The sequence below is a fragment of the Crocodylus siamensis genome, chromosome 7 (genome assembly GCF_052110815.1).
Source record: "Crocodylus siamensis isolate JL-2025a chromosome 7, ASM5211081v1, whole genome shotgun sequence".
Lineage (NCBI taxonomy): Eukaryota > Metazoa > Chordata > Crocodylia > Crocodylidae > Crocodylus > Crocodylus siamensis.
This window is the reverse complement of record NC_143401.1, coordinates 83,233,814-83,257,630: the sequence shown is the minus strand read 5'-3', so window position 1 is coordinate 83,257,630 and position 23,817 is coordinate 83,233,814.

The window sequence follows — 23,817 nt, the reverse complement described above, 5'->3', positions numbered from 1 at the left end:
CGACAAGTACAGCCGGGTGAAAAGGAGCTTGGGGCTCTGGGTTGGAGGGGTTATCACTAGGTATAGAAAAAGATACAAGTTGCCAGTGATGCTATTTTTGGCTGCAGTCAGTCAGCATCTGCTGTGATCCTGCAGGCAACCAGGCCCATGCATACACATGCAGAGCAAAATAAAAGGAAGTCCTGGCTATGGGCTCAATGTAGAAGGATAGAAAAATTGAAGAACCTAGAGCTTTCTCAGGGTGAACCTATATTTAATCTAATATTTGTGCAGATTCATTTTCATAGGCCTATAATATTGTCGTTAAAGGTGGCATTGTGAAATGTAATGTTACAAGGTTTTGCAACCTCCGGAGTGTGGTGAGTACAAGGTGCTTCGAAACCCAAGTCCTCACTGCCTGGCGGGTACTCCGTGGTTGGCGGAAGGCTAATGGATGTCACCCTGGCAGAAATGCACCCTTACTGAGGCATTAGGCAGCCAGCAGCAGTTCAAATCTGTTGCTCTCTGGCAGACGCTACAACCGTCAAGGCACTGAACGTCTGGCCTTTGGATGCTGTCTCAATGGTCCAAAGAGGAGATGGTAGATCTTGGGCTGCTTTCACTCCACCATCCTCTTGCCTACACATACACATCAAAGGCCTTGATGTGATGGTTGCAGGACTCCATACAAGTGGATTCATCAGGTACCTGACTAGAGGTTTTATGTGTACACCATGATCCAGAGGGTCAACAGTTGCCTACTACTACAAGGTTTTGATCATACCTGTATACAATTCTTGGCTAAAATTTGTAATGTTCTTTGCCTCCTCTTCTCATATAAGACTAGAGATAAATATTATTACTCCCATTTTACACATGTGGAAACTGAGGCATTGGGTGGCTAAGTGATTTGCTCAAGTCCATGCCAGGGGTACATGGTGCAGAGCTAGCAAAAGAATCCAGACCTCTTGACTCCCAGTACAGTGATTTAACCAAAAGCACAGCTTTGCTTCCTTGTACTTAGTGTTGCAGACAACTCGAAGAGCAGCATCTTCCATTTTTAAGAGTCTCTGTGGAAACAATGTGAAAGAATTTGTCTGCAATAAAAACATGGAGGGGAATTCTGGGACTTCCCTGCACCAAGCAATGGTATCAGTTTACTTTTTGACGAGGAACAGCTGTGTCCCCTTAAAAAGGGAGCAAAGATATCCTTTAAAGATTTCTAAATCTTCCCATAATATTTTGCTAAGAAACACTGACGTGGGTGATTGCATTTTAGGTGCTTCTGCGACTGTGTGGGACGGACTTTTTCCTGCAACGAGTCACACATGCTGCTGATAATTATGCATTAGGTACATGACATCAAATACTTCGACCTGGATCTTTGGGTTTCATTCTTTTTTCATTTAAGCCACTTTTACTCCACAAGGGTGGGTCTATTGATTTGGCCAGAGTTATTCCTTATTTTGATGCATGCAGCAGTGGCTCAGTTATAAGTGTATGGTGGTTGGGATCAGATGTTTTCATTCTGGAGCACAAGAAAAAGGAAGGAGAAGGGCATAAGTCCTAGAGCCCAGATCAAAGGATGAAATGTCTTGTGATTTTGTGGCGGGGGAGGCGGTGGGAAGGGGGCAAGCAGAGTCCTTCCAGAATTTGCACATTTTACTCAGATATTGTAATATTACTTTGAGCACACTTGGGCACTTCAGGGTAGCACGCCATATAATGTGATGCTATACTTGCTTGTCAGCTTTCATTATCTGATGGTCTTGATCAGCAATCACATATTATTTTGTCTTCAGGAACTAAGCCTCATTCACAGGCCAGTACTTATATTCCCTTTACTCTCCTGCCCCATTGTAAGGGCAAGGCATAATCTAGCTTTTGGTTACAGAGCTATCGCCACCACATGGGTGAGATGTGTGTATAAGTAGTAAAACCAATGTATACTTGTATATGGAGGATAGGAACGCCTTTTTGCAGCTCTACAGCTATTGCCGTACTGCACTGTATCCTATTCTAAATACAGAACGATACTGCAATTGGTAGAGACTGAAGAGATATAATGGTCAGGTAGTGGTCACAACTATAGCAAGAGATGGGATTTATGTAGTCTAATTGCTTTGATCATTTTGTCTGCTTTTTAAAATTTCCAGATCTCAAAAACATTAAAGTCCAGATTGACTAAAGATGACACCAGGGAAAAAAGCTTATTTTTTTATAGTAACACATTTTTTACGTTGTATCTCAACTCCTATTATGTGCCTACGTTTGGAACATAAGATACCCATTTCAAATAAATAGGATTCGATTGCTTTTTTTTGGCGTGTCCCTTTTATAACTACATTGGAATTTGTACAACAAAATATCTACTTTGAAATGTATGACTTGAAAATAAATCCCTTTGTCCCTTTAAGTCAGTAGAAATGGCAGAACTTCCATTGCCTTCAGAGCTGGATTGGGCCCTGAGTAGCCTATATTTTCTTTAAAAGAATATCCTGCATCTGACACAAATGACTTTGGACCATTATGCATAATCTGTATATTTTCGTACATTTGAAAGTGATCTTAATTTTGCCTAATTAGCATACTATTGTTTATATACCACATGTGTGTTAAGATGAGGTATTGATTTTATCTGGGAGATGATATATGCTCTAGCCATTGTGATGATGTAGAGTTTGAAAATGAATAAAAGGTAAGACTGAAAAAATATGGAAATCACCAAAAAAGACATCAATTCAAACTCATATTAAAATGTCAGAGTCCTTGTGACCAGAATGAAGCCAGCCTAAGTAATGATTTTATCCTGCTTCTTTTCATCAGCAGTACAGAAACTTTAGAAAGCAAATCAGATCCATTTACTGTTAAATGGTAACTTTAAAACATGCCTTCAGTGCCATTGTGAAGTGGCTTAACTTTGAATCGCCATGCCTTTGTTAAGTCAAGAGTCCTAAATAAAAATCTAAGCCCCGTAAAATTCAAAACATCACATTATATAGCCATGAAAAATGGGACTTGTAGTGGAAATGCCATCTGACACACCACTGACAGATATGCTATGTACCTGATATACAGTTCTTTGTAAGTGGACGTTTAAATGATTTGATTGAGGAAGTGCAAATTATAAAATTTCTAAAAAGAACCAAGGGAGGACTTTGCACTTATGATTTATAGAAATGCATATGGTTTGCTCAGATTGACCATCGATGTATGGTTAAACACAAATAATGTATTGGGGTTATTTCAGGCCAATTACATCCCAGTGATTTTCATATTAAAATACCAACCCCTCCTTCAATATTCAGGGGGGAGTAAAGTAAAATAAAAACATTCCTTCCATTGCAAATGGAAATATATAACAAAACTGATGAATAATTACAACAAAGAACAATATACTTTTTAAATAAGAATGTTTTTAACATTATTAATCAGTTTTAGTAACACCCTATTCCTGTGATGAGTTACCACAGGCAAAAACCTGCATCTAAGAAATGCAGCAGACGTTGATAGAAATGTATTTGGACATCAAACTTTCACTACGCATCTGTAACTATAGAGCATTAAGGTGTCTTTTCAGCCCTTATTACTCATGTATCGCCAAAGAGGGTGAATTAGCGTGAGCTCAATTTTCTAAGAACTTTCTGCCACACTGATAGAAACATATAAACAATAAACACATTTCCATTCATGATCTCGGTCACCTCATTAGCTAAACTAAATGGTTTTTATAATTTGCAACTGTTATCTTATTTTATTTACAAAATGCCTGGGACTCCTGATTTAATTGCACATCTTTGGCATGGGATATGGGGGAATTCAGAAAGGTCAGAATCTGGGCCTTGTAGTATAAACTGTTCTCTTTAACAAAGTATTTCCTGCTGAACCCCTGCCCCTCCCCCCCCCCCCCCAAAAAAAAGAAAAAGAAAAGAAGAACAGAAATTGTTGTTAATAGATGATTGAGAGGTCAATGGTGTTAGGATAAGCATTAGATAAGCCACAAGCTATTTGAAGTAATGGTTGCTTTGATCTGCCAGACCTTTTGGCACATAAGGAAAGGCAGTGGTGTGCCAGAGGCCTTGCTAATCTTTCTAATGATATGCTTTGAATGCTTCACGTTGAAGTAAAGAGGCCTTTCAGTGAAGCTTGACTTGTGAACTTTTGATTCTGAGGCTGACCTTTCCCTCTAAGATATTTCCCTAAGAGCGTCTGTTAGTGTTAACTAATGTATGGGGCAACTGTATGAGCGAGCCCAGGCTTGGCCAGAAAAGTCATGTTGGGAAGGGAACCTCTTCATCACCCCGCCACTAAGGGCACAGAAGCAGTCCTGGCGAGGGCAGTGATGCCTTGTGGTTCCCACAGCATGTTCTAACCAAAACAGGCTGGTCAAAAAACCTTGGGGAAAACAGGAAACCAAAGAGCTGAGCTAGTCAGAATCTGTAGGAATTAATACTGACCACAATGGATGACAGTGACTTTAAAGGGTAAGTCTGTACAGCAAAATGATAGCCGTTTTAGCCTGGTGCTTTGCCTGGGTTCATTTGCTCCGCTGTGAATCAGAGGCTGTTAGGGTGGGTGCAGCGCTGCACCAACATGGCCATACAGCTGCCAGCTCTGGAAGTAGTGCGTGAAGAGCCAGGGTAGGGTGTCTCAGCCCAGTGCTGCCTTGTGCCGTAAAGACATGCCCTAAGAGCCCAGATTCAGAAGTTAAATTCAAGTTCAGCTTTTAGGTGGCCTGCCATGAATGGACTCACCGGGCACATCCAGACGAGCATGGACACGTAGTATGCAGCGCCGCAGATCTAGCTGCAGTGCCACACACCGCACATGCAGGTGTTCCCCATGCTGCTACTTTGCAGAGTGGAGATCTCAGGGTCAAAAAAGTGAACTGGAGCCTGGCCAGCCGGAGCCACACTCTGGCTGTCAGACACACTCCCTGCTGCAGGAGCGCCATGGCTGCAGCTCCCAGAGGCCCCCAGGACCCTAGGCCTCCCCTACCCCACCTGGGGCAATGTGCTGTGCACCAGAGCACATGTGGTACTGGCATTCCCTGGGGAGACGCATGTTCCCGGTCGTGGGGATGTGCCCACCAAGGCTATCTGTACAATGCCTGGGGAGAGCTGGGTACCTGAAAATAGGATTCAGAGATGCTATGAAGGGGAAAGGGCACTTCAGGTAGCCAGTGGGAAAAGCTGTGGAGGGTTATGGCTTAAACCCTAATGGGGGTCAATGACATATGCATCTGTCACCACCAGTGGCTGACGGAGGGGGGAGCAGGAGGGGGCCATGGCTCCTGGGTACCGGTTGGGGGGAGGAGAGGCAGGCACTGGCCAGAGAAGCCGGGGTACCTCTCGTGTTTTTTATGCATCTCATTCTCCTGCTCGGCAGGTTGTGGCTTTCTTTGGCTGTTTTGGCCAGAAATTCTGGTTGCTGCTCCTCCCTCTGCGGCCGGCGCGTCACACCACTAATTCCCCCATGGAAGTGCCATGGGGCAGGAGGCAGGACCCCAAGCTGATTTGCTTTGGGCCCCGCACCCTGCTCGAATCGTCCCTGGGTGGGGAGGAGGGGGCACAAATACAACATTGGCCCCTGGGCACCGGAGACGCATGGTATGCCACTGGTCACCACTGAGAATGCACAACGATCCTTCTTATAATGTTAGACACCCAAGCCCTTATCAGTGCAGATGATGGCTGCCTCATTTTTACCTGCTCATTGCACACCCCACCTACAATGCAAATCTCTCCCCAAGCTGAGGAAACTTAAATCCACATCTCTCAGGAGTGTGTCCTCACCACTATCTTCCAGACCATTCCAGGTTGGGAGTGAGAGGAAAAATGCAGAATTTTTCATGGTGAAACTGTTTGGTTGGAAAAATGCATGTAATAATTAAGTAATGCATTGGGCCAGAAATGTGGGCTTGCCTCTGCGGGCATGACTTTCAGAACCTGGAAGAGAACAGACTTGAATTCCAGTCCCTGTTTCAATAACATGCAATTATTATATGCAAGGTGGAGCAGCTTCAACAGGAGAGACTGAGAGAACCAGAGGCCAGAATTCCTTATAGGTGGGTAGGATGTAACTTCAAGTACCTTTAGTGAAAGGAAAGATTTGGCCCTGAGTTTCCCCCATTCCAGGGAAAAGCATGAATAAAATGGTGGCATTGTTGTGTGATATTAGACCAGCATGTAGATCAAGTTGTCAGCCAAAGAATGCCTAATTTATGAATCCTGCTGGGGTTTTAGTGTGAGATAGGCACCAAGGCTGCTTGCAGATGTTAAAAAAAAAAAGTGCTTTACTGGAAGAAGCAGTGCATTGCTTTGACTCAGCTCTGCAGTGTCTGTATAGATCCGGCACTTCAGTGGGGCTTTTTGGAGTTTATCTACTAGCTCACCTATTCAATAGATTCAATCAGCTATTTGATAAAAGCAGCAGAAAGCTGAAAAAGTGAAAGCACCCAATCTGTACAGATGCTGCAGATCTGGGTTGAACTAATGCACTGCCTCTTCTGGGCATGCTGTGGGCTTGGCACAGGAGTGTGGAGTTTAAAGTAAAGCACCATTTTTCAGAGTTTTTAACAGCTGCAAGTAGCCCAAGTTCCTTAGTGTTCTCAAGACATAGGTAGCTGTTCATATGATAAGCAGTATTTTAGGGCCTAATGGGTTTCAGTGGCAAACACGTAAATACTTAGGAAATTCAGACATCTCTAGGGATAGGTGACAGTACTGAATTGGTCAACTGAGGGCATGTTTACACAAGATGCTTAATGCGCAGTAGACTAACTGAATTGTGCATTAGCACATCATGGCAAAAGCCATGCTAATGTTCAGTAGAATTAGTCTAAGCGTCACAAAAAGACTGTGCATTGGTGCTACTCTGCAGTAGGGCCAGTTACTGTACATTTAGTTAGTATCTCATCTTAGAAGTGCTAAACTTAATGTAGAGTAACAATGGCATATTAATATATGTGTAGATGCACCCTGAAATTGTTTCTAAGTCCTTCCAGTGAAACTACTAAAGAAATTTCTGTGGTTCCACATTCAGAGCTTTTGTTGATTTTATTTAATCTGATTGAAAAGCCCACATGTATCTTTTCATGTGTTGTTCAAAAGAAATATTTACACTGTTTTTAAATTTAGAAAAAAACCTTATGATTCTGAGGACAACTTCAGAGGAACCGGTATTAACAAAGAGATCTTTGTCTTCAGTGTCAGTAAAAACACAAGGATTATCTATCTTTTGCTAGAGAATAGGTTTGCTATGTTCAGCCACACTCTGGCATGTTTTTAGTGTATATGAGGGGATGAAAGATCATTCATGCATAGACTATTGAGCCTAGGAATCTACTCCTGACCCTGCCATAGACTTCTCATGATCTTGGGGAAGTGACTTAGAGCTAGACCTAAAAGAAAACCTTATGCAAAATTTAGCCAAAATCCAAATCCAAAATTATGATTCTGAAAAACTCTTCTTAGTTGTTGATTAACCTTGGAAGTGCCTAAACTTCAAAAGCACCTCATATTCTGATTTTAAAGTTTCTCACACACTTATGGTTGTGCCTTTTTGAATGTCCAGAACTGCCCCAATGTTGACAGTACCGAACAAATTGATCCCACAATTGTTAATCACAGTTGAGACCCAGAAACTAGGTGTTCCTCTGCCTAAGTTCCTATATAGCCTCAATCTCAAAGACATGTCTAAAGCACACCAATAGGGTTGGGCTTCTCACAAGGAACATTAGTGACTACCACTTTTAAAAAAATCATTGGAAGACAAAAGCTCTATTTTTAATTCAACTGCCTAGTTGCTTGCTCAGGATTTGGGCAGCTATTTCAAGGCCTTCTTCTGCCCAAAGATATTCAAAACCACATCACCCACAAATGGTTCCTAACCACCAAGCTGTAGGTTGTTCTAAGATCTGATAAGTCTTCACCCCTTCCTGTTGAGGCTAGTGGCACGGTGCAGACAGGAAGTCAAGATTCCTTGCCCAGAGAGAGGACTCAAGAAGTAGTGCGACTCTGTAGTGGTTAGGACACTCACCTGAGAAGGGTTTGGGGGAGGTGAGGCAGGAACCAGCATGGTTTCATTAAGGGCAGGTCCTGTCAGACCAACCTGATTGCCTTCTACGATCAGGTCACAAAATTATTGGACGCAAGTATTGCGGTGGGTGTAGTCTTTCTGGACTTCAGGAAGGCCTTTGATACTGTCTCCCACTCCATTCTCATTAAAAAGCTAGGCAACTGTGGGATTGATGCCTGCACAGTCAGATGAGTCGCAAATTGGCTGAGGGGCCGCACTCAGAGAGTGGTGGTGGATGGTTCATATTCGACCTGGAGTGATGTGAGCAGTGGGGTCCCCCAGGGCTCAGTCCTTGGGCCTGCACTGTTCAGTTTCTTAATTAGTGACTTGGATGAGGGGGTGAAAATCATCCTGTGTAAATTTGTAGATGACACCAAGATTTGGGGTGAGGTGGGCATGCCAGAAGGGAAGGACAGGATACAGCTGGACCTGGACAGGTTACAGGGGTGGGCACATGAGAATAGAATGGGATTCAATACTGACAAGTGCAAGGTGCTGCACTTGGGCAGTGGGAACCAGCAGCATACCTACAGGCTGGGGAACTCCCTTCTCGTCAGCATAGAGGCAGAAAGAGATCTTGTAGTCATTATCAATTCCAAGATGAACATGGGCTGCCAATGTGAGACCCAGAAACTAGATGCATCACAAGCAGGGCCAAAAAAGTGATCCTCCCCCTCTATGCAACATTGGTCAGGCCGCAGCTGGAGTACTGCGTCCAGTTCTGGACGCCGCACTTCAGGAGGGATGTGGACAACATGGAGAGGGTCCAGAAGAGGCCACTCGCATGATCGGGGGCAGCAGGACAGGCCCTACGAGGACAGGCTATGGGACCTGAACCTGTTCAGCCTCCACAAGAGAAGGCTGAGAGGGGACCTGGTGGCTGCCTACAAACTTGCTAGGGGGAACTAGCAGGGAATGGGAGAGACCTTGTTTCCCCAAGCACTTCCTGGAGTAACTAGGAATAACAGCCATAAGTTGTTAGAGAGTAGGTTCGGACTAGACATTGGGAGGTGCTACTTCACAGTCAGGGCAGCTAGGATCTGGAACCAACTTCCAAGGGAAGTGGTGCTGGCTCCTGCCCTGGGGGTCTTGAAGAAGAGGCCTGATGATTACCTGGCTGGGGTCATTTGAGCCCAGTTTTCTCTCCTGCCCAGGGCAGGGAGTCGGAGTAGAAGATCTACAAGGTCCCTTCCAACACTACATCTATGCTCCCGGGACTGTTATGAACAAATTTTGAGAGCCAAACGTCACTGCCAAAATACAATAATTTGGAACAATAGTTCCAGTATTTATATTTCAATATACTGGATGTAAGGCTTACCACATGAGTACAAACACCCCATGATTTCTTTTTTTTTAAATGCAACAGATTCATTAACATTAACAACCTGTTTTCTTTAGCCCAGATCTTCAAAAGTGCTTATGGCTTCTAACTCCAAATGTAATGGATGAGCTTAAGGTGCCTAGAAACCCTTGAGCATCTGAGCCTTTGTGTCTCACTGAACCGAAGTGGACAGGCCCAGGATGGACAGGGTATAGAAGTCATGACTCCATTCTCGGCTCTGCCACTGTCAGACCTTGGGGAAGTCATTGTGAGGCTGGATTTTAAGACACCTTTGTTCCTGTTTGCCCATCCAAATGCAGTTGGCAATGTTTAGTACCTCATAGCTCATGTTGTCATCCTGGGAGCTAAATGGACCCTGAAAATCTGGCCCTGGAATAGTTAACCAACTATGCATATGCAATGGATGGAAGTACTGGTTCTATGTAACTGGTGTCACCCCTGCTCCCAGTGGGTATTGTGTTTGTTAGAGCTTACTGTATCATTATTTTTGTGGGTTCCATTTCAAAATAGGAAACATCATTTTTGGTACCAGAAATACCAATTTGCTGGAGAGAAATGCAATTCCCAAAATCAAAACTGCCTGTCTGCACATACCAGTAAACTAAGCTGGGCATGTGGGTATACTGATGCTTCTCAGATGAACAGTAAGTGTAACATTACTCAGTATAGTATCTCCACAATAGATTATTCTCTTTCTGATGACACTGCTTGGTTTTCTAGTCCTGAAAACCTAATTCTAAACACAGTAGTTTATTCTGGCCTCCCATTTCCTGTGATAAGCATGTGGAAGCTTGCATTGTCTGTAGGTCTGTTTTTCAGAGACATCATTTCACCACCACCCAGAAATGTTTGGAAATGTTTATTTGTGTGTCTATATATGAGCATGGACATAAGTGTGTAGGTTGGTGTTTATAAGTGTAACTATGCATAAGTAAACTTTCTGGACTGATGCTGATAAGGGTCAGAGGATACTGCTGCTTAAATAATGAAAAGTCCTCTCTGTGTCCCCATAAACATCATATACCGTAACTGTTATATACAGCAAACATAAGAAAGGCCAAGTGTTGGTCCTGTTTGAGTTAAAAGCAAAGATCATTTTGGCTTTAAGGGGCAGGGGGGCTCGCCCCAAAGAAAAAACAAAAATAATCAGGAAGAAATGCACAAGTAAAATGATTCAAGGGATATATCATAATGCAACACAGCATAGGAACTAGAGTCCATACAGGCAAAGACCTGAACCCAGAAAGAATATTCAGAGAGCTGAAAGCGAAGCTACTTTATAATTACAGGGGCTATGTGGGTAAGTGGTTAGAACAAATGGCTAGCTGGCAGAAGGTTCCTAGCATGTAACACCAGATGGAAATCTGAGTCACTGTGATACCCTAGGCCAGTGAGATGAGCTTTTTATGTCTCATTGAAACCAGTTACCAAAAACAGAGCCTTGTTGAAAACCAAATGCTGCTTCTGAGAAATGTTTTCCAGGGGAGGTCATCAAACGAAGGTTATCATGATGGAAAGTATCTCACAGAGAAAGCGGCTTACATCTAAGGTGAGGAGTTTTGTATTTCAAGAACTATCTAAAGGGATGGAAGCTCAGTTCTGCATAACCACTGAAACACTGAAGCTTATACAGGTTTGGGGAGTGTTGGTCTAAGGGCAGAGGCAGACAAAGATCTTTGTTTAAATGTGATCTCATTTATTAGATCAATTAAATACTTGGGAAAAAAAATTTTTGCAAGCTTTTGGGCACAAACACCTTTTTTTCAGGCATAGGGAGAGTCTGCTGTTGCTTTGTGGAACGGAAGCCAATATGCAAAATGCAACTCTATAAAAATGCAGATACACAGCAGAGAGGATCAGAGGTTATGGCAGACATATTGTTAGCATATTGTGGGGTTATTTTGGTGCACACCAAAAATCTATGAAAGACAAAAATACCTAATTACCTGTGGGTGCACACTTCTCACAAGACAACCACTCTCTCTCCAATTTCTCAGTTATAATCCTCAAAGGGAATTTACAAAAAACCTTTTGTAGACAAGCCTATGACCTTCACTTCTTCAATCTACTGGATACAAAAAATCATGGACTAAATATAAATAGTCCATTATGGCATATTATAACCTGCCTGCCATCCGATAACCCCAGGTAACCTGTCTACATTTTACCAGCTACAGTCTATCACCAGGTCTACATTCCCCTCCACCCCCTCAACTACCTGTCTTGTACCTACTGTGTCCCATGACCTCTGATCCTCCCTGCCACACATTTGTATTTTCACAGACCTGCATTTAGCATATTGGCTTCTATTCCATCCAAAAGTACACAAAACAACAGCATACTCTCCCTATGCCTGAAAACGGGTGTTTGTACCCAAAAGCTTGCAAAGAACAATTTTTCCAACTATTTAGTTTGTCTAATAAAAGATTTACCCCAAGAAACTTGGAAGCTTATAGAAGATTTTTTGGCTCTTTGTGCACTGAGCCCCTAACAAAAACTGAAACAAGAAGGCTCTTGGAAGGTTTTTCTAAGCTTCTCCTTATATTAGTCTTTGTGGCTGCCTATATACATACTGGTTCACCTTTTAATTAGAACGTGTCACAGCATTCTCAATTAATCTTCATTTTAATTAGAATGTTCCAGCGTTGCCTCACTGTCATGTGTATTAAGCCCTGCACATTTTTAAATGACCATGGGGGCACTTTAGCTAAACCTTGTTGAATGAGGTTTATCTAAAGCACCCTGAGGCCATCTTTAACTGTGCAGGGACCTAATACATGTGACAATGAGGCATTTTAATCAGAGCAGCTCTCTAGGAACTAATTAAAACACCCCCCATGCCACTCCCAAGCATGCATATAAGCAGACTGTATTTCCAACTGTTGGACTGCAACGTGCTTGGGAAAGAGAGAAGTTCTGGTCCCATTGATTTCATTGGGTTAAGTTTATTGCTCCCTATATTTATGTTCATATATTGGGTTTGACCCTCCTCTCAATTACACATATGTAAATCAACAATAATTTGACTGAACTCAGTGGAGCCATATTAGTGCAAAGCTGGTGAAAGTTAGAGAGCAGTCAAGTTTAAGTCAGGTGAATTTCTCTTTAAATGATATTGATCTTTCTCATTAAAAGTTGGCTTCTGCGTACAAGCATTTGCTTAATTCCTTGTTTACTGTACGGTAGTTACATTACCCTGCTTGTTGTGTAGTATAGCTGAGTGCTTATGAACAGTATAGATTTACAGTTTATTTATACTTGAAAGCTGCTTTGGATTATGTTGATCTTTTTATAATGTGATGTGGAACAACTATTGCACAATTGGTGCCACCACACTTTTTATTACTGGTTAAGTTATTTCTGTTTAGAAATCTAGGATTTTTCTCCCATCACATTGTAGGCTATCTACCAGAAGCCACTTGACTTCAGGAGCCTGGAGTCAAATTTAAAAACATCCTCATTATTCCCCTGAAATTTGCCTGAGTTTTTCAAGCTAGCACAGTCAAGCAGTATTGGGTGCTGATTTATGTGACCCTGATAGACTTTCATATAGCGAATGTTGACTTCAGAGAGCAGGGCTGAGGAGGTATCTGGGAAGGAGGCTGAGATCAAATGATCAGTTTTGCACAGTTGGAGGGACAGGACAGTGCTGCAGAATTGGGATGACCAGCAATGACAAAAGTACATGATGAAGTCAAAGGCCACCTTCCTTGACATCTGTACAGAGCTCCTCCTAAAGCTGTAGTAAGGTGCTCCTTCCTGGGGAAGTGCATGACTTTCTCTACCTGGAAGTCCATCACGCCTCACTGCTACTGGCCAGCAACTAACAAGGTGGCGGTGGTAATTCTGCTGTTGTGGGTTCTCTTCATGGCATAAGGATCGGCAAAGTACAGGAAGTTGTCAGCTTGTACCTTCAGGATTTCTGAAATATACTGGGACCATACATATAACCCATGTAGTTATTTTTCTCCATTTTTTTTAGTGCTCATCAATAGAAAGGTGTATTTCTCCATGGCATTGTAAGGGTCATCTACCTGGCAAGTTCACATGTAATAGTGGGGTATAGTCTGGAAAAGCCATGATGTCAGGGCTTTAGAAACTCTTGGAGAGTGAATGGTACATACACAGTATTAACAAAAAAAGTGAGGAATGTTTATGGCCCTTGACAGATGAATCAAGTTCATTTGCTTTTGGAGATCTTGTTCTGTTACAGATGTGCAGGAAGTTCTGGTACAAAATAACACAAACCAGGTGATGTGAATCAAAAGTGTCAAGAGGGATGGATAAAATAATATGTCAAGAAACAAAGGTATCATTTATATCCTCAGTATGATGAGAAACACAAAGAGATTGTGTGACACAAACCACAACCAGCTCAGTGAGATGAACACAGCAAACAGAAAAATTGTACCTGCACCACGAAGCCAACAATCAAATTGAAATTGCCCTGTATAATAGGGTCAGTAGTAAAATTGTTAAATAGCAGAAAATGGGGACACAGAGTCCAGTTGAAAACTTTAGATCCAGGCCTTTTGGGATGAAATACGTGTCTCCTTCAAGTAAAAAAAAAAACAGCGTGTGATCTTGAGTCTAAGCCAAAAGACTCTCCATCAAAGAATAACAGATACATTAACTGAAATCCACAGCATAAGAACAGAGCAAAACATAAGTTTGTACTTCTCCTCGTCAGCAGGTGAATCTGACTGATTATATACAGATGCCTCAAATGCTTTTTTTCTTCATAAATGGAATAATAAAAAGGGGTATAGGAACAATTAGTGTCTCACTTCATGGGCTATCTTGTAGCCATTTCAATAACTTACAGCTTTCCTCTAAAAATCAACAGTACTGCAAATATGAAGTTTTCATACGGTTTGTAGTACTTCTGAAAAACAGTGAGTCATGTTAATTGGGCAGGATGACCCAACGTTACATTTATTAAATAAATAGTGCAAGAGTGTTCTGTGTTTGGATGTACCTAACAATCAGTTTATCATGTCCCAGCAACTGGCATCTCCAACACCAGGGCAAGAATCACTGAGTCTATATTCTAGCTCACAAAACCTAAGCTCTTCAAACAGAGATCGAGTCTTTTCCTTAACATGACTGACACTATATGTAAGTACACAGAGGAAAAAGAGCAGCAAATAAGCTTGCCATAAAGATCATGAAATTGGAAAGAGATTTGAACTGGTTAATATTTCACACCGCATTATTGCTTCTGGGAACACTCACTTGTCAAAATGTGAAAAAGGATTATGTATTTGATTTCTTCTCTTGAATTTGGGGGAAGAAGTAACTGTTCAACAGTCAGCCACATGGTTATTTGTGTGGCTGAAAGTATTTGTACCTGAAAGCTTGCAAAGAAGAATTTCTCCAACTATTTGAGTTGGTCTAATAAAACAATGGTTTGCAACCTTTTTTGTTCCGAGACCCACTTGCAAAGTTTGTCGGCTTGTCCTGACCCATACCTCCCTTGCCCTGCCAGTGCCCAATCCACAGTCCCCTGCCACTGCTCCCTGCCTCAGCCTTGGTGCCTGGCCACCTTCCCCCAGTGCCAGAAGGCACCTGTCCATCCCCAGCCACCCCTTCTACACATGCACATATACAGTATAACCTCATAAATCCAGCATGCTTGGGACCGAACACGTGACGGAAATTTGAAAATTCTGCATTTTTGAAACCGGAGCAGCGGCTAGTCATGGAGCAGCAGGGGTTAGCCACCGCGTGCAAGCTTTCCCCCACTGCATCCAGGGGAAGGGGCAGGGGGGAGCAGTGGCTGGTCCCAGAACAGCAGCCACATGTGGAGCGGGGTGGTGGATGGTGGCGGTAGCCGCTGCATGCAAACTTCCCCCCCCCCCCCCCCCCGTGTCCAGGGGCGCAGGGAAGCGGCTGCCGATTCCAAAGCAGTGATTGCATGTGGAGCAGCAGTGGTGGATGGTGGTAGCAGCTGCCATGTGCAAGCTTCGACCTCCATCTCCAGCAGTAGTGTATTTTTAAAGAGTGCCGATTTTTCAAGAATTCCAGATTTTGGAATTCCAGATCCAGATATATATCTATATATCTATATCTATAGCTGATGTGAAGTAGAAAGCAGGTAAATTTGCACCTTATAAAACAGGCAAAGTGCATATATCTGAGGTGCAAATCCACACTGCCTTCTGCTTAACTTCAGACTAACACAGCTAAGGAGAGCTCTCTGACTGCAGCCTAACCTGGCAAATGGCCTGTCTCTAGGCCAGTGGTTCTCAAACTTTCTGGACTCCAGGTCTCCCTCACTAGACTCAAGGGTACATGGCACCATACCTATAGATACCAGTGCCTCGCTGCTTGCAGAGGGGCCCAACCCTGGGGATGGCAGAGCATCCAGGCTGGGAGAAGCCAGAGCCTGTGCTTTTTTGCTTCCCTTACACCTCAGGGCACCTGAGAGTGCCCCTGGTTGGGACTTTCTGCTCTAGGCTGCTGCAGACACCCTCAGGGCTTCAGCTAGTGGCATAAAGTGGCCGGTGGCATAAGGGGGGCCTGCGCTGGCATGGATCCAGAGCTGCTACTTCCAGGGGAAGGGGGCGAGTAGGTCCCTTGGCATGACCCAGGCTGGGCATTACTGAGCCTGGGGGGCAGACATTGGGGCTCTGCAATGAGCTGCCTGCCTGAGCTGGCCTCAGTGCAGCCAGCAGGAGTGGAGCGGTGCAGTCCCTGCGTAGCAAGGCAGCCAAGCCCCCATCCCCATGGAGAGCATGGAGGCCATGCAGCAGGACAGGGGCTCCTGAGACCCTGTGGCTGAGCAGCACAGCTGAACCACAGCGGTGGGTTCAGCTCAGTCCAGGGGCGAGCAGTGCTGCAGCCTAGCGGGCTTGGTGGAGCCCCGTGCTTAGCTGGCACAGATTGCCAGACTGGGGCAGAGAGCAGTGGAGTGCCCCCCCCCCCCCCGCACCCCAGCAGTCCCCAAGCCCTGGCCCCGCTTCCACTCCCCACACACTTACCTTCATCCGGCTCCTGGGGTTGGTCCCATGACCCTGCCTGGCTGCGTGCTGGCCGTGCCCCAAGCCGCCCCTTGCAGGCTGGAATGCTGCCCACGTGCAAGGGGAAACTCGCGCTTTTGCGCATTTTTCTGCCACTTGCTTACAACCATTTGAAATATTCTCGTGACCCACTTTTGGGTCGCGGCCCACCAGTTGAGAAATGCGGTAATAAAAGATATCAGATTTACCCAAAGAACCTTGTCAGGCACACAGTTATGCTTCTTTTATTGCTATTGTTTCCCAATTGACTACCAGCCATGTTCTATCGTTATTCCTTGCAGCAGTTTGTAATAAAATAACAAGTTAATACATTTTAATAAAAAAGCTGAGTTTTTCAGCATAAATAAAAGTTCTCTCACCCGTCTCTTTTGGAGGTTGAATTAGGAAGCAGATAGCTATATCTAATCTGCAGTTTAAAAATTAGCCGAGCTCACAAGCCATAAATGAAAATCTTTGGAAAGGCTGTAATGCTTCATTTCTCCGGGCATCAGATAATCTCTAATTAATGGGGTTGAGGAAGAAACTTTCCCTATGGGCATATTATTCCATGACTGCCTTCTCCAAGTTTTCATGTGCCTTCCTTTAAACAGCTGGTACTGCCACTGTCAGAAACAGGATATCGGACTTGATAGATCACAAGTCTGATGTAGTGTGGAAGCTCCTATATCCATATAAATGTCTTTTTATGGAAAACTGAAAAGTGTTTTTCTTTTACCTACCAAACTTGAGTTCAGCTTCCTCTGTTTGTTCATTGAATCATCAAAGGCTGCTAAACCCTAAGGCAGAATAGGTCATTTGCTTTCACTGTTAGTCACATGCTTTCAACTGTGACAGAAGAACTTACGGCTTTGTGAGGGGTAGGAAAGAAAATGCTTGTTTTGCTTTTTTAACTAAAAATGCAGTTATTTGTCTTTTTAAATTGACATACCTGAATATGCTGTGGGAGGATGAGGGATACAAATGAAGTCTCAGTGTGGGGTCTCAGGAGAAGAAATCCAACTGCAGCTAAGGAATGAGCTTTGGACCTGCAGTACAGTTCTCTTTCCTTTCTTCGCAGTTTTGCCACTGGCATCTGCTCTAACCCAAAGTTTAGCAGCTCTTCCTTTCCATCCCTGCAGGAGAATGTACCCTCTTGACTTCTTTGGGGCTACTGGTATTCTGTGATTCAAGTCACTTTGCAAGGACCAGGCTTTGAAACTGTATAATCAATCCACTATCATCTGGAAAAAGATCTTTCACCCTCCAATCTATGTTTGATCTGAGATAAAAATATGATCAATTTTTGAGACATCAAAGCTAAGGATGAGCAAGATCTATTTTATCTTTTTGTGAATGGGGAGCTGTAACCGGATAGTATATGCCTGAGAAGAAGGATCTTCCACAGCGCTTCTTGGTTGACACAGTTGAAGGCTTTTGTGAGGTCACAGAAGGCCATGTAAAGAGGTTTATATTCTTCCTGAAATTTTTCCTGAGGCTGGCGAGCAGTGAAGATCATGTCAGTTGTGCCTCTTGCTGCTCTAAACCCACATTGAGATCCTGGGAGCAGTTCTTCAGCAAGTGGAAGAAAGTGGTTCAAGAGGGTTCTCAGAATGATCTTTCCTATGGTGGACAGCAAGGAGATCCCTCTATAATTTCCACAGTTGGACTTATCTCTTTTCATGAAGATTGTCACAATCATGGCAAAATGCCCACTGAAATCCATCACTATTCTTTGCCTGCTCCATAATGGTATGTGAGTAGTGGTTCACAATAATGGATCTACCACAGATCCCTTTGAGGTTAAGAGAGGAGTTAAGCAAGGCCAGATCATCGCTTCAACACTCTTCTCAATATTCCTCACTGTGATGCTACATGTGACCACCAACAAGCTTTCAGTTGGAGTGGAGCTAAACTGTCAAGTGGATGGTAAGCTATTTAATCTCAGCTGAAAAGAAACCAAAACCAAGAACACCACAACTTCAATCATTGAGCTCCAGTATGCTCTTGAAGTTATTGTGTATGCCCACTCAGAAGCAAACCTTAGGCAACTGTCAGTATCTTTATCAAGGTATACAAGGAAATGTAACTGACACTTAACATTCAGAAATCTAAGATCCTCCATCAATAAGCTCTTATCCAGTAGTCCCTAGCTCCAGTAATTCAGATTCACAGTGAGACTCTGGAGGATGTTGAGTATTTCCCATACCGCAGAAGTCTGACATTGATGAAAAAATCCAACATCTCCCCAGTTGTGTAAGTGCAGTCACCAGATGCCTGAGGGTATGGGTGTTCAAAGATAGCAACAGCAGATCTGAAACCAAGCTCATGGTTAATCAAGTGGTCACAATCCCTACCTTATTGTATGGAGCTGAGACATGGACAATGTACAGGAGACATCACAAGCCACTGTAGATATACCATCAATGCTGCCTGTGGAAGATTCTGCAAATCCAGTGGGATGATATAGACTTACCAAATTAACCAAGTGAACCCCAGAAGCAATGAGGTGATTATCATCCAACATCAACTTCTCTGGGCTGGCCATGTCATGCAGATGTCTCCAGATGACTCCAGACTCCTGTAACAAATTTTATTCTCCCAGAGCAGTCAAGACATGCTTAAGAGAAGGGCAGAGAAAGAGTTTCAAGGACATCCTCAAGGCCAACTTGAAAAAATGTGATGTCAACATCAACTCATGGGAGACTATCACTCAGAACTACTTCAAATGTAGGAAAAGTCTGTTCAAGGATCTCAGTACACTGAAACCTTATGACAACAACAGGAGATGGAAGTGGGAGCGGCAGAAACAGTGTGTTCTGGACTAAAGCAAGAACTCAGAGCCACCCACCTCATACAGAAACATGTGCCCAAGCTGCAACTGAGTCTGTTGATCCTGGATAGGCCTTGCCAGTCATCTTTGGACCCGCAGATAAGACAGCAATCCCTCATAGTTGAAGATTATTGTCTATAATCTTTGACTGCCAGGGATTGCCAATGATGATTCCTGAAAGCTTTGCTCATCATTTTCTGTTGAGTTTTAAGAGCTTGGGTTTCTGCAACTTCCTTTGAAAGACCATTCCACAACCCAAGGACCAGCTCCAAAACCCATTGCAGTTAAAGAAAAGACTCCAATTAACTTCAATAGGCTTTGGATCAGGCCTCTGGAGAATCCACTGGAAGGAGATTTATACTGATGCTCAGTAGATAAGTTCTCCCCAACAGTACAGAAGCTGAAAGCTAAAATTTCTGTTAGTGATTGGAGATGTACCAAAGGAACCAAATCCCCTGTGCATCCTACAGATCCTTATTATTTCGAGAAACAGCATTTGTCAATGAATGAAGCTTTCAAACACTATTTATACTAATACAGCACTAATTATAGGTTTCCTAACTAAAATGTTTGTAAAAGCTATCATTACTCATAGGATTACATGCTGGCAGCTACACAATGACATTGTACTGCAGATCCTGTGTGTGGGGCTGAATTAGCCATATGTAGCATCAGTCCTCTTTGTCAAAAAGAGAAAGCACTGTTGTTGCAACTTATAGTGTAAAACCATCCCTACATTTTTCTTCTTAATTTTTCAGGTATTTGTGGAGAGTGTGTTTCACATGTGTTACATACCATATGTTTTACAATGTTTGTTCACATCCTTAGTGGAGGGTAAACCTATACTGGTCTACTGAATGTGGAGTCACACCAACTGAGAATGTGATTTCAAATGTGTAGCTTAACATGCCAGATTTAACATGTGGGGGCACTATAAACTGCCATTTAACAGGAACACATGTATACAGACCACTTTAAAGCAGGGGTTGGCAGGCTGGATCTAGTCTGCTGAGTGATTTTTATTCAGCCCGTAAAGCCTGGATATGGGCAGCAGTTTGGCAGAGGGGGCCTCTGCAATAAGGGGCTTAATAAGGCAGCAGAGAGAAGCAGCAGCAGTGGGGAGAAGTAATGGTGGTAGCCAGGCAATGGGGAAAAGCAAGAGCAGTCAGTTGAGAAGTGCCACCCCAACTCAACTCAGCTGGGTTTTTTTGACCCACCACTCACTCCTAAAACATTGCTAGCCCCTCTTCTAGAGCACGTTATATTTTGTGATAAATCATGGAAATGGCCCTGAAAAGATGAAATTGGGAACCATGGATGGTTATTCTGATGTTGAAGGAGGCTATTGTCTGTTTCCCTGTGAATTTTACTTCAGTGACCACCCTGTAACATTCATTTCTGTTACAGATTATATGTACGTCAGAAATACTATGCATTGGAAAAAAGATCATGTTGTGTGAGTACTGTAGTTCACACCCATCTACTCATTTCCTGCATCCGGCAGTTATAGGCTGGGGAAAGACATTACACATAAACTGGTTTAAGTGATCAGAAAGTGGTTTAAGTCTGTAACAGAACAGATGTTCAGTGTACATAAACTGGTTTGAAAATGGCTGAAACCAGTTTGAGATAAACCTGGTTAAATGTAGTGTCAGACTTAACTGATTTGGGTCAAACTGGTTTATGCAATGTCTGTCCCAGACCCCTTGCTGGTTTAAGTTAAACCAGATTCCTTCAGCATCCCAGCATGCTCTCTGGCTCCACAGCAGAGAATGCCCCTCCCTGGCTGCATCTCTGGCAAAGACTGTAGGCATTTGCCTGGCTTCCCCGTGCTCTCCCCTCCTCTCACCACTCTCTGCTAAGCAGGGATTCCTCGGTCCCCTCTGCACAGACACCTTTCAGCATTAGCTAGCAGACCACCTGCTGGCTAGCTTTGTGTTGCAGAAGACAGGACAAAGGCAGAATCAACAGGTAGCTGGTAATGTCCTTCCCTGGAAAAGCTGTTTGAGAAGAGCTTGAACTAATAGAGAGAGGCTGTTGTTTTCTTAATGAACTGATAAACACTGCATTAAGGGTGATAAACGCTGTGTTAGCAACAGCCTGCTGGACTGGTCAGGAAGTGGGGAAACCCCTCCCTAATCAGAGCATCCTGCTGGAGCCTGGCCATGCCTCCCTCAGCTCAGCATTGTGGAAGGGAAGGGAGGGCTGCTCTAGCAGCCCCTGGCTTCTCGCCTGAGCCACTGCAGGCATGTGCTTGCATTTCTGGGATGTCTATGCAATTACAAACCAGTTTAGACTAGCCAGGTTAAATTAACCTGAAAAGAATGAATCAATTCAGGCTTTCTAAATGTCTGCCCCTAGCCATAATGCCAATGGGACAAAATAATCTCAAATGTAATTCTTCCATGGAATTATATCAGGATTACCCTTGCCCACTGCATGCTAGGTAATGAGTTAATTGGAGCTAGAAACTTGAAAAACTTCAGACATTAGAACATGTTATGGCTTTAGGCTAGAACTGGCCTTCTGTTACCATCCAGCATAATCTTAGGCTTCCCAACTCCAGATGTCCAGATTGTCCTTACTAATGTAAAATAACCATAGCCAACTGAAAGGGATCCTCTCTGGTTAAGAGAGCAGGATCCCATGTGTCACAAATCACTGCTTTTTTACTTGAATTTTGGTATTGGAATGCAAAATGTGGAAGTTTAGCTTTTAACTAAATTTAACTATTTTTAAGAAGATGAATTACTCCCCACAGAACAACTTTGAAAAAAATTATAAAATTTTACTAATGCAATTAATTCTACATTCCAGTATTTCATATTTTAAAACTATAAACAGACCTTGAGTTCTATATGAGCTTTCAAAATTGCACTACATCATTCCATCCAAAGTAATGTTTCCTTCCTATTTATGCTAAAACCCAATAACATTTGTCAGGTTTACTAACTTCCCTTTAAGCCCCCATTTGTATGTAAGCCCCCTGTCTACAAACACAGGCTGACACTCCAGTTAACACTAATGAGAATTCCAAACGTACATACATTGAAGACTATCAGTGTTCCTCCAACAAGCAATATTGTGGAATTTCCTGTTTTAATGAACTGATTAGCGCATATGTTTAAACACAGCCTGAATCAAAACAAAATCATCAAATGGTGGTCTGTTTGCCAGATAATGCTGCTGGAGCTAAGATGAACTCTCCTTCACCTTGTGTCCTTGTTTAAAGAATCTTCAGAGCATCTTCTTTAAAGCAGAATTCACTGCTGAAACTTCACAAAGCTCAAAGTTGCTTAGTTGGATTTAAACGTGGTCTACATATTACATAGTACTGCGGTGAGAGAGGGACATTACTTGGAAAAGTTGCTTGGTAGTGAGAGCAATTATGTGAGAATGAGGAGTGCTAAAAGAGCAAAGCCCTGAAATTTCAAGCCAAGCTTAATAATTAGTGTGCAGTGTATAATTATGCTTTGAAATGTGCTTCAATTTAAAGGTAAATGGAAAAGATTGGGCATAGTAACTTAAAATTACTGAAGCATTTCACATTTATGAGGAGCACTTTAATTTAGGAGACAATTACTAGCCTTCCCACATTCCATCATACTGAAAATCAGAAGCCAGTTAAATTACCTGTTTATGTATGCTCGCATTGTGTTTTTTATTAAGATGGAGAGCCCTGTTTTCCATGTTTGCTTATGTTTTATGAGGTCTTTTTTCCCCTTCTCATGGCATTTCCAGTCCTTGCGACTCCCTAGTTTCCAAAGATTTTATGAGTGAAACTGAGAGGAGGAGTTCTGAGTTTGGAGCCTTGACATTGTTCGCATTCACATAGGGCAAACATTTGCCTCCCTTGTGATTCTGAAAGTGCATAGCCTTTTCTTTTACAAACACAACGAACTGAACTTCTCAGGGCAGTTTTATTCAGGTACAACTCCCTTGATATTGTTGAGAGTTTCTACGTAGACTGACCAGTGGAGTCCACAGGGAGAAACAACAGGATAAGATGTTTTCCTTTTTTGGAGGACCAGCATGGGCGACTGGTGCCGCCTTAGTTGGGGGGATACGTGCCCGCCCTGTGACCAGTCCCACCGGCTGTGACTGGGGTGGGGGGATCCCCCACAGGCGATCCTGTTGACAAGGGGGGGGTCCCCCAGGGCAATCCCACGACTGCTGATTGCTGCAGCCACTTCCGGGAGCAAGCGCCTGGATTGCAGCAATTGGCTGGTGCTCACAGGGGGGACATCGGTGCTCTCACCTGCCCCCCCCCATTGCCTAAGCAGTGAGCCTGGACAGTCAGGGGGTGCACCGGCTCCCATGAACCCCCTATGCATCGCCACTGAGGGACAGCATGGAAATGAACTCTAAATACACATGTATTGGATACTTTGTTACTCTTGCACACAAACCTTTCAATCCATAAAACATGTTTTAAGTGCTATAGATGCTGATCCTGCAAGCTTGACCATTTAACCATCTGGGCTTTCACACCATGATTGAACTAGGAACCCTCCAGAACTTAGAGTAGGAGTTCTTCTAGTTTGAGTTAAAGCTCCTAACTAGGACTGTATCAGCTTTGTACC